Source organism: Corvus moneduloides, chromosome 3 (genome assembly GCF_009650955.1).
Source record: "Corvus moneduloides isolate bCorMon1 chromosome 3, bCorMon1.pri, whole genome shotgun sequence".
In the NCBI taxonomy this organism is placed as follows: Eukaryota; Metazoa; Chordata; class Aves; order Passeriformes; family Corvidae; genus Corvus; species Corvus moneduloides.
The window spans coordinates 120,834,123-120,848,714 of record NC_045478.1 but is presented as its reverse complement, the minus strand read 5'-3'; the positions used below and the strand labels follow the sequence as shown (position 1 = coordinate 120,848,714).

The window sequence follows — 14,592 nt, the reverse complement described above, 5'->3', positions numbered from 1 at the left end:
GATCGGTGCCTGTAGCAGACTTACCACTACAATTTTATGTGTATTTTGGGATAAATGCAGCTCCTTGCTGGTATTTAGTAGCTTGGCCATCGTATCTAAAGGAGAGCTAGGAGGGCATGCAGATACATAAAACAAGGGGCAAAAGTATCCTTGTATGCATTTTTAATGCTCTGCTTTGTGGCTTGATCAAAACAGTGCAATTTGATGGGAATGAGTGTTGAGAAATGGTCACTATGCAGCAGCTCAGCTGCTCCATCAGAGGGGAATGAATTCCCAAATTGCATCCCAAGCTTGTTATTAGAGGATTAAAGAGCTGGGCGACTCACCTTGGCTAACTGTCCTGAAACTGTGCTTGCGCTCATCATACATATAAATAACTATTATGCAAATATTACTGGAGCAACAAGGCAGGTTTTGAATTTGCTTTATGCCTTGCAAATGGCCAAGTCACTTGTCCCCGTGTTCCAAATGATAATCTTGTTTTCCCCAAACACAAAGCACTGAAATTACCTGTGTAGTAATTGGAATATACCACTCAATTCCTCTTTCTCTGAACTGGCCTCAGCATACAGGAGCAGACTGGAATGTTTGGTACATAATTTCCTTCCTTGATGAAGTTAAAATTTAAGAAGATTTCCCATTTGGGCTGTCATCAGGAGCAATAAATCTTTGTTCCTTTTAAAAATCTGTCCATTCTGGTTCTGACTGACATCACCTGCTGCCTGGATATGTCTCTGCGGAGAGGAAATTGTCTCAGTTTGCACCAGGAGAGGTGTAGGTTGGATATTAGGGAAAATTTCCCCATGGAAGGGGTTGTCCAGCCCTGGCACAACTGCCCTGGAGGGATGTAAAAGCTGTGTGGATGTGGCACTTGGGGACATGGTCAGTGGTGGCCTTGTTGGGTTAATGGTTGGACCTCAGAGTGGATCAGGAATCAGAGGCTGGGTGGATGCTGGGTTCTCTCTCTAAGTGCTCGTGGGTTTTGTGCAGATACCTGGTCCTTGAATATTGTACCTCGGGGATCTGTTCCCCAAGAATTCCTTGGAAAACCCGTTGTTACTCCTTGGAGAAGTCCTGGATGTGACTTGCCATAGAGAGCTCCCTGTTCCCTGGGGTGGTGGTTTGGGAATCAGGGTGTTATGATGGGAGGTTCCAAATTAACTGCAACCTATTTTCTTAATAATAATAATAATGATAATGCTGTGAAGTACTGTTAACAGCTCCTCCATCAGTGGAATGGCCATGTCAGCCTTGCCTGGGGTTTGGGTTTCTCCTACAAGGACTGATGAGGCAATTCCCAGAAGAAGTGACATGTTTGGTGAAATGATGTGCCACTGTTTGGTGACTGGCACGTTTTCCTAGATTTATTGCTAGGGAACCCAGGTCTCCTCAGGGACAATGAGGAATTTTCCTGGCTCTGTTGGTATGGAGTTATTTTACTCTGACCTGTTCCTGATGTTGGCAGGTGGTAGCCATGGGAGCCAGGGGATCCTCCGCAGGGTCAGATGGGATGGATTGGAATGGGATTAGCTTCATGTTTGGAAGTTTGTGTTGTTTAAAAGTTGCATTTTGTGGTGGGGGAATCCAAACAACCCAAACTCTGTGGGCTTCTTCCCGAGTTGCTGGGTTCAGAAGGAAGGCCAAGAGCTGTCTGGTGATGTCAACAATGAGGGGGAAGAGGCTTTGTAATTTGAGTGTTGCAGCAAACAGAAACCTGGCAAAGGCCAGAAGAAATGCAGCAGAGGGATTTTTTTTACAAGCCTATGGTTAATTTTAGCTGGGAGTTTGGGATGTAGGTATTTTTAATGGCTTTTCATTTCAAGGTCTGCTGAGGGATGGGGAAGAAAGGATGTTGTGTGTGTGTATGTGGACCTCCCAGACTTGGTTTTAGCTGTGACACCTGGCTGCGTTTAGCAGCTGGATGTTGGAAAGCTTTCATAATTAGTATTTTAATGCTTTTGTGCACAGTGGTTTCTATTGGAGGCTATGGTAAGTCTCCTCAGCTCTGTTTCCATGCAGAATTCAAAATGACATGGGAAGCAGAAGCCTTTGCACGGGGCTGTGTCACAATCTCCTCTTTGGTCGCCTCTCCCTATTACAGTGCCATGATTGTGAGGCATCCATAAAGCCAGTGCTTTGCTAAAAATAAGCCATTCCTCTTGCAAATGCTATTACAATTCTGATATTCAAATATTAAACCTTCTCTGCAGTGTTAAAAATAGCTGTGAGCAGAGAAATCCTTTCCTTATTCTTAGCTGAGAAGCTGAATATTGAGCGAGTCAAAGGTTCGCTCCTGAGGCTGGAGCTGTGTGAGAGTTGAGCCGAGGCTTCTTCACCCCTCATCTGCTGTTGTTGTTGTTGAACACAGAGGACGAGTGGGTGGGAGAGAGAAATGAGCAGGAAGTGGATCAAAAGAGAGTGAGGAGTAGCCAAAATGAAATGGAGGAAATAAGAGTGGAAGCAAAGCGAGAAGAAAAATCCAGATTTAAGGTAGAGAACTGCATTGAGAATGTTTCATCAGAACAAGGCTCCAATCCCGATGGCTGCCAGACAGGGATTTGGGGAGCAGCTGGCAGAGGGTGTGAGGCACACCTACCTCTCTCCCAGGGCTGTGGGTTCAACCCTCTGTGTCTGTGGCAGGAGCACTGAAAATTGCAACAAGCTACTAATTGCCTTTGGGAGGCCACTTACAAGGGTGGGAGCATCCCGAGGATTGAGCTTGGTGGGAAGATCAAGGGCTTGGCAAGTTGGGGTGTGTGCTCCAAGTGCTGATATCCTCAGCCTACACACTCCAAGAATGCACAAATTGAAAGGCAGGTGTTTATTTTTCTCCCCCTTCCAATGCTCTTGGGCATTAACTAATGCAAAATTTAATAATAAAATACCATTTCAGCAAAATAATTTCCTTCCATTTGCCGTCAACAAAAGATGTATTGGAAAAGAGAATTTCCTCTAGAGTGAAATAAAGGACAAGCAAACAGAAATGACCATTGTAGATTTAATGGGGAAAAAATGGATTTGTCATGTGGCTTGAAAGTCATCTTAATGATATTATGAGGCAAGGAAGGAACCAAACAATGCCCACCTTTTATCATGGAAATGAAGGCCAGAAAGGCTTTCAGCAAACACTGTTTAGCCAAAAATAAGGGTGAAGGAAAATCTAATTTGACCATATAATCCTGTTGGCCCAGGTGAGTGATGGCAGGACTGCTCTCTTTGCCTTTGAAGTTCCAAGGGAAAGGAGATCCTTTTTCCCTTTTTGTGGGAAGGAGACCAGCACTAACATTTATCAGCTTAAGTTGGGTTCAACCAGTTGTGTTCAGCTGGAAACCCCTCTAATGATCATCCATCACTGCTGGAGTCTTCTTGAGAGAGAATCCAGGAGCAGGTGGATCCCACAAGGCAAAACCAGAATGCTTTTTGTCTCTGACAGTATTTTCCATGGCCTACCAGGCTTGTCCTGGATTTCCCCCAGCAGGAATGCCATTTTGGCTGTGGGCATGTGTACTGCCAGAGGGCTGGCAGTGAGGGAAGAGCTTGATAAATCTCTGTGTCGTCGCTGTGTCTGGAATCACTTTGGGATTGCAGCACTTCAACGCCCTAATGCTCCCTCTCTGTGCCCTGGCAGCTGCCTTTGGAGGTCTTCCCTCCTTGAGGAGGTGCTCCGAGATAGGGAAGGTCCCTGTGTGTTCTTCTATCTCTCCTAGCACCCAGCCACCCTCCTCTGGTCACAAAGCCCAAATCTTGGAAACCCAAAATGGCACAAATTTCAGTCACAAATGAAACACCCAGAAAAAAACCATGCTACGGAGAGGGCAGGGCATGGCTGGTCACACACCAGGATTCAGTCCTGGTTTGCAGTGGCCTCTGGCTGCTGGTCAGGGTCTCTCAATTAGCCAGTGATTTTTCCCTTGTCCAGGTCGCCTTTTGCTGTAAGTGGAGCCAGGATTCCTGGCTTTATATTTGTATCAGGTCCCTCAGGTGTGGTGCTTGTGCCTGTTGTCACACCAAAGGCAGCTGTCTTAGCTAAGATCTGCAAGAAATGAGTTTATTAGTTCCCCTTCCTTTAGCAATCCAGGGAGAATTGAGTGGCTTGTCTTTGGAAGGCAACACTGACGTGATGAAATGTCCATGTGTGCTGTGCAGGGAGCTGCCCTGCAGGCCACCAGTGTCCCCCAAATGTCTTTACCTGAGTCCTATTAACCACTTCACATAGAGGTGTTGATGCACTTCTCACACCATGTTGGTGCTTGGGTGAGCAGTTAAGTGCATTATTGAATTCAGCAGCATCCTGGAGGGATTAAATTCTGCACACTGGCATTGTTTCCTGGCCAGAGCATGCTCACAGGAGATAACAGAGGTTACCAGGCCTCCCAAGTAAGTTAATTTTTATTCTTCTCTGTTACATTTGAGCTTTGGATGAAGAACATGGGGGAGCGGTGTCAGCTCTGGATAGTCCAGGTGTGGCGTTTCCATGGCTGTAATGGCACTGCCAGTGTCAGTGATCCTGATGCTTTCTGCCAGGTCCCACCTTCACCTTTCTGCCTGGCATCCCCACATCTTTTGTCTCCTTCAGTTTTATTCAGTTATTTTCATTTTCAAATCACAGTGTCCTCATGAACCTGCCAGCCCATGCCCAGGTTGCTGCAGCCATGTCTTGAGTTTTCTCAGATGACTTTTGGAGGGTATGACAGTAAAATTATCTGGAATAGCTTAAGGGACCTTGGCTTCAGTGCTTATTTTTCATTGACAAAATCCAGACCAGCTTTGGAAAGGTGAGCAAAATTGAAAGTTATGTCAAGAAGAGTGCTGAATGTTGCTCTGGAAGAGAAAGAAAAAGAAGTTGTTTAGACTTATGGCTGGCTGTTCTCAGGAGGGCTGAGTTGCAGATCCGTTGTCCTCGACTTGCTCGTAAACCATCCTTGATTAATTTAGTAGCAGATCCAAGTGGGAGGAAGGAGAGGGAGCTGCATTGGTCTTGATGAAAGAAAATCTGCCTGAGGAGCAGGCAAATCCAAGCTGTAATTCCTGCAGAGCTTCAAACATGGCCCTAATTTTGCTGATTCAGAACCTCTTTTCTCCTAATCTTGGCATGGGTACCTGCAGGCAAATTTGTCCATGTCTTCATTTGTCAGAGTACAGCAGTAAGGGCTGAGGTAGGGACCAGAATTCCCAGGACACAGGCTGGGAGAGCCTTCCTGGGAGTAGGATGTGGGCTCCGGTGTGCTCAGGTGCCCTGTGACCTGGGGAAAAAGCCCTAAAAGGGGGAAAAAAAGAGGCCAGACAAAGCCCTACAGCAGCATTCCCGGGGCTAGAGAATTCCTGCATAGCCCTGTGACCGCCTGCTGCTCTCAGGGCTCCTCCCAGGATGTTTTGTGGTGTGTCCACTTTCCTGTTTCACTTGCACTGAATTAAATGGACTGATGGGTGTGATTTCTTTCTTGGTTGAATTTTTTGTGGATATTCCCTGGACTTGCAGAGCAGATGATGACTCTGTGTTCCCTGCTCCGACCCTTTGAGCCTTCCCAAAGCCTGGACAGGATGAGGCATCCCAAAATCCCTGTGCTAGAGACACAGCTGCTGTAGGCTGACTGTTTGGGATAATGAAAGGAAGGAGATCAGAGTTTTGCCTCAGGCTTGGAGCACTGGAGACCCAATTAATTTTGATGGGAGTTGTTGGTGTCCAACACCTGGGAAAATGAAGCTTCCAGCATTATGCTGCAGGTAAGGAAGTAGCTCTGGGTTGCGATCTCCGTGCTGTTTTGTCTCAAATGAGACCTAGAAAGTTACAGGAATTGTTACTTTGGGAGTAAAACGTTGCTTTTGATATTTTCTGCCAGTTTTGTTGCTAGAGGGAGTGATGGTGAGGCTAAATTTGAACCCCTCAGTAGAAGTGGTTAATTAATGTGTTGTTTGTGCTCACTCAGAGCCACAAATCAGTAGGGAAAGGTTTAACATGAGAGGTAAAGTGAAAATGTGAGTATCCATTTCCCCAAACCCACAGTCTGTCCCCTTGCTGGTTTATTTATTCCCCTACACAACCGACTCTCCTGTCGGACACTGGAGAGTGGTTGTTCTATTTTAGCTGATAATTTGTCTGTGGTTGGGTTATCCTGACTGACACTTCCACACAGGAGCCCAGACCCTCCCCTTGTGCCGGTGGGAGATGAGGTCATGGATGCCTGCTTTGGCCTGGGAGGAGGCTGTGAGTAAGGAGTCATTTTTGTCCTGTGAAATGCCAGCCCTGGTGCCTGGCTGGGTCCGTCTCGGAGGGGAGGCGGGAGCTGGCAGCCCTTGCTCTGCACAGAATGTCTGAGGCTCTCCGTAATTTCCTGCTCTCCAGATCCCCCTCCTGCCTGGAACCCACACCCGGCTTTGTTCTGGGTTTGGCCAGCTTGGAGAGGTGCCTTGCTGTGCTGCCACTCTCAGGACAACAAACCCACCAAGTCTCAGCGTGCTCCAGACTGTGGAATTCCAGTGCTGGATGGGGCTGGGGTGGTGTCAGTAGGCGCCCGAAACGCCGATCCTGAGGGACATGAAGCTCCAGGGAAAATGGCCTTGTTTTAATCAGTGCTCAGTGTTGCTGTTCCTGCCATATATGTGGGCTCCTGGCATTAACTTGGGCTTCAATGGTCCGCAGTTTTGAGTTTCATCTCTGCAACAATGTCTTTAAATCTTGTGCTTCACCAGGATCCTGCAATAATCCAATAGCAGCTGCTGGGGAAGGGAGCAGAGGTATACAGAGGAAGGTGCTTTCCTTGTGATGCTTGAGATTTTCAGCAGCCTTCAGGAATTCAGAGGTTTTATTTTAAATCAGGGTTTCTATTCATCTTTCAGCTAATTTCACTAAGTTCACAGGTAGCTCAAAGCTTCTGGAACAGTGTAGCACTGGTAATTTTGCTGCTTATACCCACTTTGTAGCAAAATACATCACAATAGGCTCTGAAATGGACAGCAGAATTAAGTTGCAAAACAAACCCTGTGTTGTTGTACAGAACCTATGGTAACTTTGAATGGTATGAAGTTTTAATAGGCATTAAATCTTTGTAAAATACCCAGTACAACTCTTGTGTATCTGCAATTAATAAGTAATTCAGCCATGCCAAAGTCAAGCAAGCACAAATCCCCTTGATACCACACTGTACCATCTGTCTAATCTATTTGTGTCAAATATGGCTTGTTTGGGTCTGTCCTTCCACAGCCTGTTCTGGCAGATTAAATTAAAATTTCTGGTCAGGGAAATACTTTTCTCTTGATGTTTCTAGCTCAGGTAACAAACATGGGCTTGGTGCTAGATTTTGTAATGTATTTGGTAAAAAATATGTGGTAGTCAGCACAAATATCTTTTTGTCATGGTTGACCAGAGGGATTTTACAGCTCCAGCACCTTTCCAGCAGTTCCTGTGGAAGAGCTGAGGGAAGGGATCATCCTTCAGGCACTTGTAGGGTGACAAGCACCAAAGTGGGTCCTGTAGATTGATCTATTGGCCAGAGCTTGTTTTCTGTTTGTTCTCTGCTACTCTGAGAAGGCTCTGTTTGCCTGGAACTTGCATTAGGATGGTGGAATGTCAGAAAGGAATATTGAAAAGGACTTGGTTTCCTTTCTGCTCCGTTGTGCCAGTCTGTGTGAGCTGGAAGTGCTGGAGGAGTGCAAGGAACAGCATCGCAGTGGGGCAAAAATAAACCCTGGGATTTGCAGGTAACCTTTTCTTTTGATGCTTTTCCAAAGCTGGTGCAGTGCCCTGTGTCCTTGTGGATTACAGAGGTTGCTGCACTGGGAGCTACTGTTGGAGAGAAGGAATCTCCTTTTGGAGCAGAGCTGGGGGCTGTGGGCATGGATGTGTAACTTGCGTTGTGGCCACTTGGGTTTTACTCCCTCTTCTGCACAGGGGATGCCTGGTTTTGGAGAATAGGGCCGTTTGCAGGGTCCAGAGATCCTTGAGGGGCTCCAGGGCAGGTGGGCCTGCAGGAGGGATGCTCGGGGGGAGTGGGACTTGTGCATCCTTGTGGTTCCCAGGTTCTGTTGGAAAAGGCTCAACTCTGCTGCTCCTGCACTGCCTCTGAGCGTGTCTGCACACCAGCCTCCAGTGGGTGCTAGCCCACTCCTACGGCTTGGGAATGGGAGATTTCTCTCTGGGGCTGCTGTTAAAGCAGCACAGACACAGCCTGCATTCATCATTACCCTCTGGAGAGAACCAGAGCGCAGAGCTTTTCCTGAGATGCCTGTTTGGAACGAGAACAATCTAAAAATTCTGCATTTTTACTTATTCAGTCGCATTACCTCGCTCTGCTGCTCACCACCTCCCCTCAGCCTCACTCAGGTTTTTTTTGTCTCCAACCTTCACTTGCATGTGCTTTTACAGGGAGAGATCCCTGGTCTCCAGAGAGCCAAGCCTGCTGTGCAGTGCCATGTGAAGGGAAAGCCAACTCCAGCCATTCAGGAATTAAAATGGCTGAGTCGGAGTGTGGTGAGTGTTAAGATGGAGTCAGCCAAGCAGATCGTTCTAGAAATTACAGGAGGTGATTTTGCTGTCCCTGGTGAAGTTATGAGGCTTCCCCCTGTGTGTTGTGTTGGCATTGATGGCATCACTAATAGAGATGTTTTATTTAAAATCCCACCTTCAGTGCTTCTGTTCAGCTGCACGTGGTGCTGGAGTAGGAACCAACAGCGGGATCCTCTGGAAGAGAAAGGGCAAAGCCGTGCTCCAAGGTCTGCTTTAACCTCTTGCTGCCAGCGCCTGGCTTTTCATGGAGAATATCATAATTGGAAAGCTGGCATAGTGTAATCCCGAGGTTTATATTAAAACCTCTTACGAGTGCATCATGCATTTCCAAACACTCCCATTAATATATTCTCTTTGAGAAATGCTCTGATCCAGGCGTTCTCTGGGTTTACCATTCCAAATAAGGATGCTTTAATTACTGGTGACCTGATTTGAATATGGGCTGGACTGATTTAATTTAAAATATTGATTGTAGCACATTGGACTGGTTATGCCTTTGCTTTGTTCCTGGAGCAGCCACCATCCTCGCTCAAATCTGTGTGTTGAGGTCCTGTCTTATCCCAATTCCCATCACAAAGGGACTCAGCACTGACCTGATCCTTTCAGTTAAAAGTTCCATTGTGCTTTTACATCTCATTCCTCACTTTCACCGGGGGTTGTGGAGTCTGGCGTGTGGGTGGAAGACATGGAAGAGGATGGTGGTCGGGGCTCCAGGAGACATCTGGTCCCATCCCAGGCGTGTGTGAGGTCTGGGAGCTGCAGTGGGGCTGCACTTTCCCCAAGGAACTGTTACGCTGCATTTTTGGTAAGGAGGGGAGCTGGGCTTCCTCCAGATCCATGGGAGCTACGAGGGGGAGATCAAAGCACAGCTGGTTGGGAGCGGGGAGAGCATCCAACCACAAATAATTGTTCCAGCTTGAAATGCCAAGTGACAGTGAATGGCATTTGGAACAAGTGCTGGGGTGGGTCTGCTCAAATCTGTTCCTGGTAGGGGTCAGAGAATTACAGAACCGGTCCCACTTCATTTAAAACCAGTGTTGGTTTTTAAAACCTTGAAAAAACCCAACTTTTCTGGTTGGTTTTAATTTTTCTGCTCTGTGCTCTCATTTGGCGAGGCTTTGAGAGCTTGGAGAGTTTGTTTTTGCCTTGAAAGTGAAACAAGGCTCAGGATTTCCCCGGGGAAGCAGAGCTTTTAGAGGCTGAAAAGGCGGTGGAGAGCTTTCTCCTCCGGAGGTTTGTCCTCGCCCAAGATGGCTGTCAGGAGGGATGTGTGGGAGAAAGGAAAAGCAGGAAGATCTGGAGAGCTGCCAAGCATTTAAAAGGGCTGTGTAGTAAACAGTCATTAGGTGGAAAATGATCAGGATTAGCGCTTTCTAAATGGCTCCAGGGCTGCTCTGGATTTTGTTGGGTTGTTTGTTTTTTTTTTTTTTTTTTTTACTGTAAATCTGCAGGTATAAATCTGAAATTTGTGAAAATCTGAGCTTTTTAAAAGTAAAAGCTAAAGAAGGTTCTTCCACTTGTTTGCAAGTATTCCTTCATGACCATATCACCCCTGTTGTACTAATTCTCCCTAGGTAATGTTTTAATTCTTATTAAATTAAAGAATCATTTAGGAACATGAAATAAGATAATATTGACATTAGGCCAAATCTGTTCAGGATCCAAGGCAAGTGATCATGGCAAGTGAAGGATGTGTCTTTCTTCCTGTATGGGAATTACTTCATGTATTTCCATAACCCAAGACAATTCCAGACCTTAGTCTTCTGTAATTCAGGGAAAGGTGGAGGTTTTCCATAGGAAGCCCTGAATGCAGGGAGCGTGACTCAAGAAACCAGAGACACCAGGCAGTTGTTTTTTGTGGCAGATGTTGGCTTGGTGGCTGTGACAGAACATGGTGTGAAATGGAGCTTTTCTCTACTTTTCTCTACTTCTCTACTTGTCCTTTCCTAATGGTGCTTTTTGCCGTCTGAATTCCCTTCAGGAAGGGGAGGTGGACACACCCCACCTCTGTGCTCTCTTCAGTGTCTCTTTACCCATGTTTTCTGTAGAGGCTGTAGTCATCTTGTATGAACTCGTAAACAGGAATTGTAAAACATTTGAAAACTTTTTTTGTGCTAGGAAGTACAATTGTGACTGATAAAGTCGATTTCAGAGCTGTGGGAAAAACATTATCCCCATAGATTTGTTTCCAACCCTCCAAATTTACCAGACTGACTGTTTTTCGGATGGTAACCGAGTGTCTAAATCCGTAATGAGGTCCTGACCTTTATGGGATCTGTGCTGTGTAAGTCACATAGTCGGGAAGGATGAAATCATTTTTCAGGAAGAATTTATCAGCAGCTGTGGCTTGTGGGAAAGGTGAAGGGCAATGTCAGGTTATCCAGCCAAATTGAGGTGTGCCTTGGGTGAGGAGGGACGGAGCCTGGATGCTTCTTGATAGGTGCCAGAGCAGAAACTCAGTGGTCCCACATGCTGGTTTGCAGAGATATAACCTTTTTTGGTGATTTATCCTCCTTTATAAATGCTTGGAAAAACAATTTCTGAGTGAAATGCACCTTGTTTTGCCATTTTGTGCTGGTGGAAAGAAATAATTCCTGATGTAATTTGAAATGGCAAAACCATTACAGGTCAGTTATGAAAAATGCCAGGGACTTCCTTGTGTTTGCACTTTCACGGTGTTTGCTGTCAGCTGCAGAGCTTTGCACATTTCAAATATTTTGCAGAATCAATTTAATGGACCAAGGTTCAGAAATGTGGATGGGACAGGGGTAGTTTTGCAGGCAGCTTAACCCGAGTGAGGTTTGGGCTCTGTGCACTGGGCAAGCAGCAGTCCCCAAAAATGCTGAGCAGATGTTGGTTGCCAGAAAATAGGAAAAAAGGTGAAAATTATCAGGTATTTTGAATGCTGAGAGATTTAATCATGGATTCTAACTGGTGGGGACTTGACTTGATGTGTCAGGTATATTTTCTGGGCCATGAAGTAAGAGTGAAATTGACTGACTGCATTCGAAAGTTGCTGGGTAATGAAAACAACAGCCAAGATTGTATTTAAATATGAAATTAATATCAAGTGGCATTTATGGAACTCTGAGGAGAGATTGTTACTGAGAGGAGACAAGTGGAGATCAAATGTTATTGGTTTTTGAAGGAGGAATTCTGGAAGATTCTTCCAGGATAGCACACATAGTTATCTTATTAAAAACTCCAAAAGCAAACAGGTGATAGAAACAATCTGTAAGATCCTGTCCAGCGGGGAGAGCTCCATAAATCTTCAACATCTGTACCAAATTACTGAGCTTCTTGGGGCTTTTTTTTTTTTTCCTGTAGTGCACGTTTCTCACTATGAACTAATAGTACATAATAATAAAGTGCTGGCTGTCTGCCAGCACAAACAGGGCTTTGGCGAACTTTCCGAGTGCTTGTGGAAGTAGAAAAGCAATGCAGCTGTTGGGCTGGGGCTGTGCCAGCTGAGGATCCATTTCCCAGACAAAAACCTCAGATCAGAATGAAACAAGAATCAGATATTTCACATATCACTGCCTTATGCCGGTTTTTCCTCGGTGCTGCGATGGTGAGGTTTGTGGGCAGGTTTTGGGCTTCGCACCTGCAGTCATCACACAGCTCCAGTGCATTTCCTAGTGGCTCTTCCTGTTCCAAGAGAAAGGTTGGAGCTCTTGGTGTGACAGTGCTTGGTACCATTTCCCTGGGAGGTCAATGCAAGGGACCATAAAGCTTTTAGACCCTGTGGCTGTTGTTTAGTCCCTGTTCCTGTTCCCCTTCCCAGGGTGAGCAGGGCAGGTTCTGTGCAAGCCAGGCCCTGTTTACATGTGGCCAGAAGCTGTTTGGATCCAATAGTTGGAGGCTTTGAATGTCATTGGTGTGTTTATTTGTCTGTTTTACTTGGAGAATCCAGAGCTGTGAGTAACACGTGCTTCAGAGGACGGCACCTCGTGCTCTGGGCTCCTCTTGTGGCCCCAGGAAGCTGAGGAGCCCTTCTCCCAGCCCTGGCTCCTGGAAAAGGCCTTTGGCTGGCTGTGTAGCCAAGGTCCAGGCTGGAGGGATCAGGGCTGGCCAGGGCTTGTGTCCTGGCTGGGCTCACTGGGAGTAACCTCTTGGGGATGGTGGACGAGACAGCACTCCAAAGAGTAGCAAGGTGACATAGAAAACCTGGAAAGAGTCATCACTATATCATATATAAAGTGATAAATATCCCTTATCTCACATGAATCACCACACAAGGATGTGCACTAAAATATTTATACAAAAAAAAAAAAGACTCAACCATAGTGGAAACATCAAAGAACCAAAATACTGACCCGAGTTATTGAAGATGTAGCTTTTTTTGGGCTTTTGCTTCCCATCTATCATCTTATTTCCCAAGATTTTACATTCTGGCCCATGTGCTTTCTCCTCCCAGGATGCATCTCAAATTGTTTGCTCGCAAATGCTCTGAATAACAAATTGACTTAATTTAGGCGGCATTAAGGCTCTTTAACCCATCTCAAAGGGCAGGGATGCACTGAGGACCTACAGGCATGCATTTAAATGAAGGCAATAATGCCACAGATTTCTTCTCCTTGCCTGACTATTTTATCTATGCATCAGATGAAAGTTGGAGGGGAAAGGTTTCTGTTAGTCTTGTCGAGAGTTGGCCAAAAAAAATGTGAAGAATGTAGAAAGGAATTAACAGCTGGTGTCCATTTAAAACTTCCATGTGGGCAAATGCAGGCAGCCTGCTTAGTTTTACCTGTTGTCTTCCTCTGGTCAGCACCCAGTGGCCCACTAAAGGTTTAGTTTAGAAGCCAGGAGACCAGTTTGGATGTGGTGCTCTTGATTCCCCTGCCAAGAAGGAGATGATGTGTGTTGTGTGTCCCCTGGGGAGGATGGGACACATTTCCTGCTCTTTGGGAGCCAGTGGCTCAAGCTGTGCTTGGTTACTTGAACCAGGAATCTTGTTGGCCCGGTAGAATCGTGCCTTACACTGTCTGACTTGGTGATTGACTTGGTGACATCTGACATTTCCCTCTTCCTGGGGAAGGATCCTTTTCAGCCTTCAGCCATGTTTCTGGTTTAGCCTAGCCAAAGATTTGCACTGCTGCTGCTGCAGGCTGTGCTGATTTGCAGAACAATTCTTAGCATCCCTGTTTCAAGGGGATATTTACTATTAAACTGCTCCATTTCTCAGTTCACTTCCCAACCAGAGTTCTACCAACCAGTTCACTTCCTAATCCAGAGAAATGCTGGCATTCACTCACCCACAGTCAAGTACTGTCTTCATCTCCCCAAAACAAAAATTGTCCCATTCTGTTGGTTATTCTGGGTTTATTTTCATTCAAGAGAGAACAGTTAGAACCCGTATGGTACCTGTAACATATTCCAGTGCAAGAGACAAAACTTTTCATGATCCCAGCTGTGTCTTGGGCTCTGGCATCTGAAGGAGGTGCTTGTTCTGGAGCAGGCTTTGGTGTGCCTCCTGTGGGACCACCACACTGTCCAAATCCGAGGTTTTTTTTAAATTCTTCTTTCCTAGGCCTGCTCTTTGTCCAGACCTCATGAGTTGGTTGAGCATCTCTGGCTATAGCAGAGCTTGCTCAGCAAGGGAGGTCTCGGGAATCTCTGGTACCTGGAGCCAGTACCTGTGTGGGAGCAGGTGGATCATCTCGGCACTGCTGTGGGGTAATTAGTGCTGTCTTGTGTTTCCTCTTAATGAGTCTCTGGGTGTCTGGACTCGGGGCTGCTCCTTGCTGGGTTGGTGCTGGAGCTGCTGAAACCAGCTGTTGCTTCAGCTCTGTTGCCTGCCTTATGGAGGTTGCCAGCAAATCCTTCCCCATTCCCGCCCCAGAATCTGGTTTTTGTTGTTTGTTTGGTTGCTAATTCCAAACCTGCCGACTGCATAGCAGGTTATTTCTTCCAGGCTGGCCCTTTAAATTGCTTCCCTGCTCCATCTGCCTGTGAAATATCGCTAATAAACAGAGTCCAGAACAAAAGCCTCCACAACAAAACATCCTTTTCTCCCTGGGCGTCTCCCTGGGTGCGGTTTCCCACCGCTGCTCTGCAGTTTGGGGGCAGAGCCAAAGCAGCTCAGTCTC

General features: G+C 46.3%; 1 protein-coding gene across 5 annotated transcripts in view; it reads left to right on the top strand.

The window, feature by feature from the left end:
* Positions 1–14,592, top strand: part of SPTBN1 (spectrin beta, non-erythrocytic 1) — a 116,866-nt gene that overhangs the window by 9,756 nt on the left and 92,518 nt on the right. Inside the window, exon 1 of one of the 5 annotated variants that reach the window (XM_032103849.1) lies at positions 5,707–5,724. The exons of 3 other annotated variants lie outside the window; for them this stretch is intronic. The gene's annotated coding sequence lies outside the window, so the exon portion shown is untranslated. Of the gene's footprint in view, positions 1–5,706; positions 5,725–5,845; positions 5,858–14,592 lie in introns of those variants that run through there. One more of the 5 variants, XM_032103850.1, reaches the window with a different exon arrangement.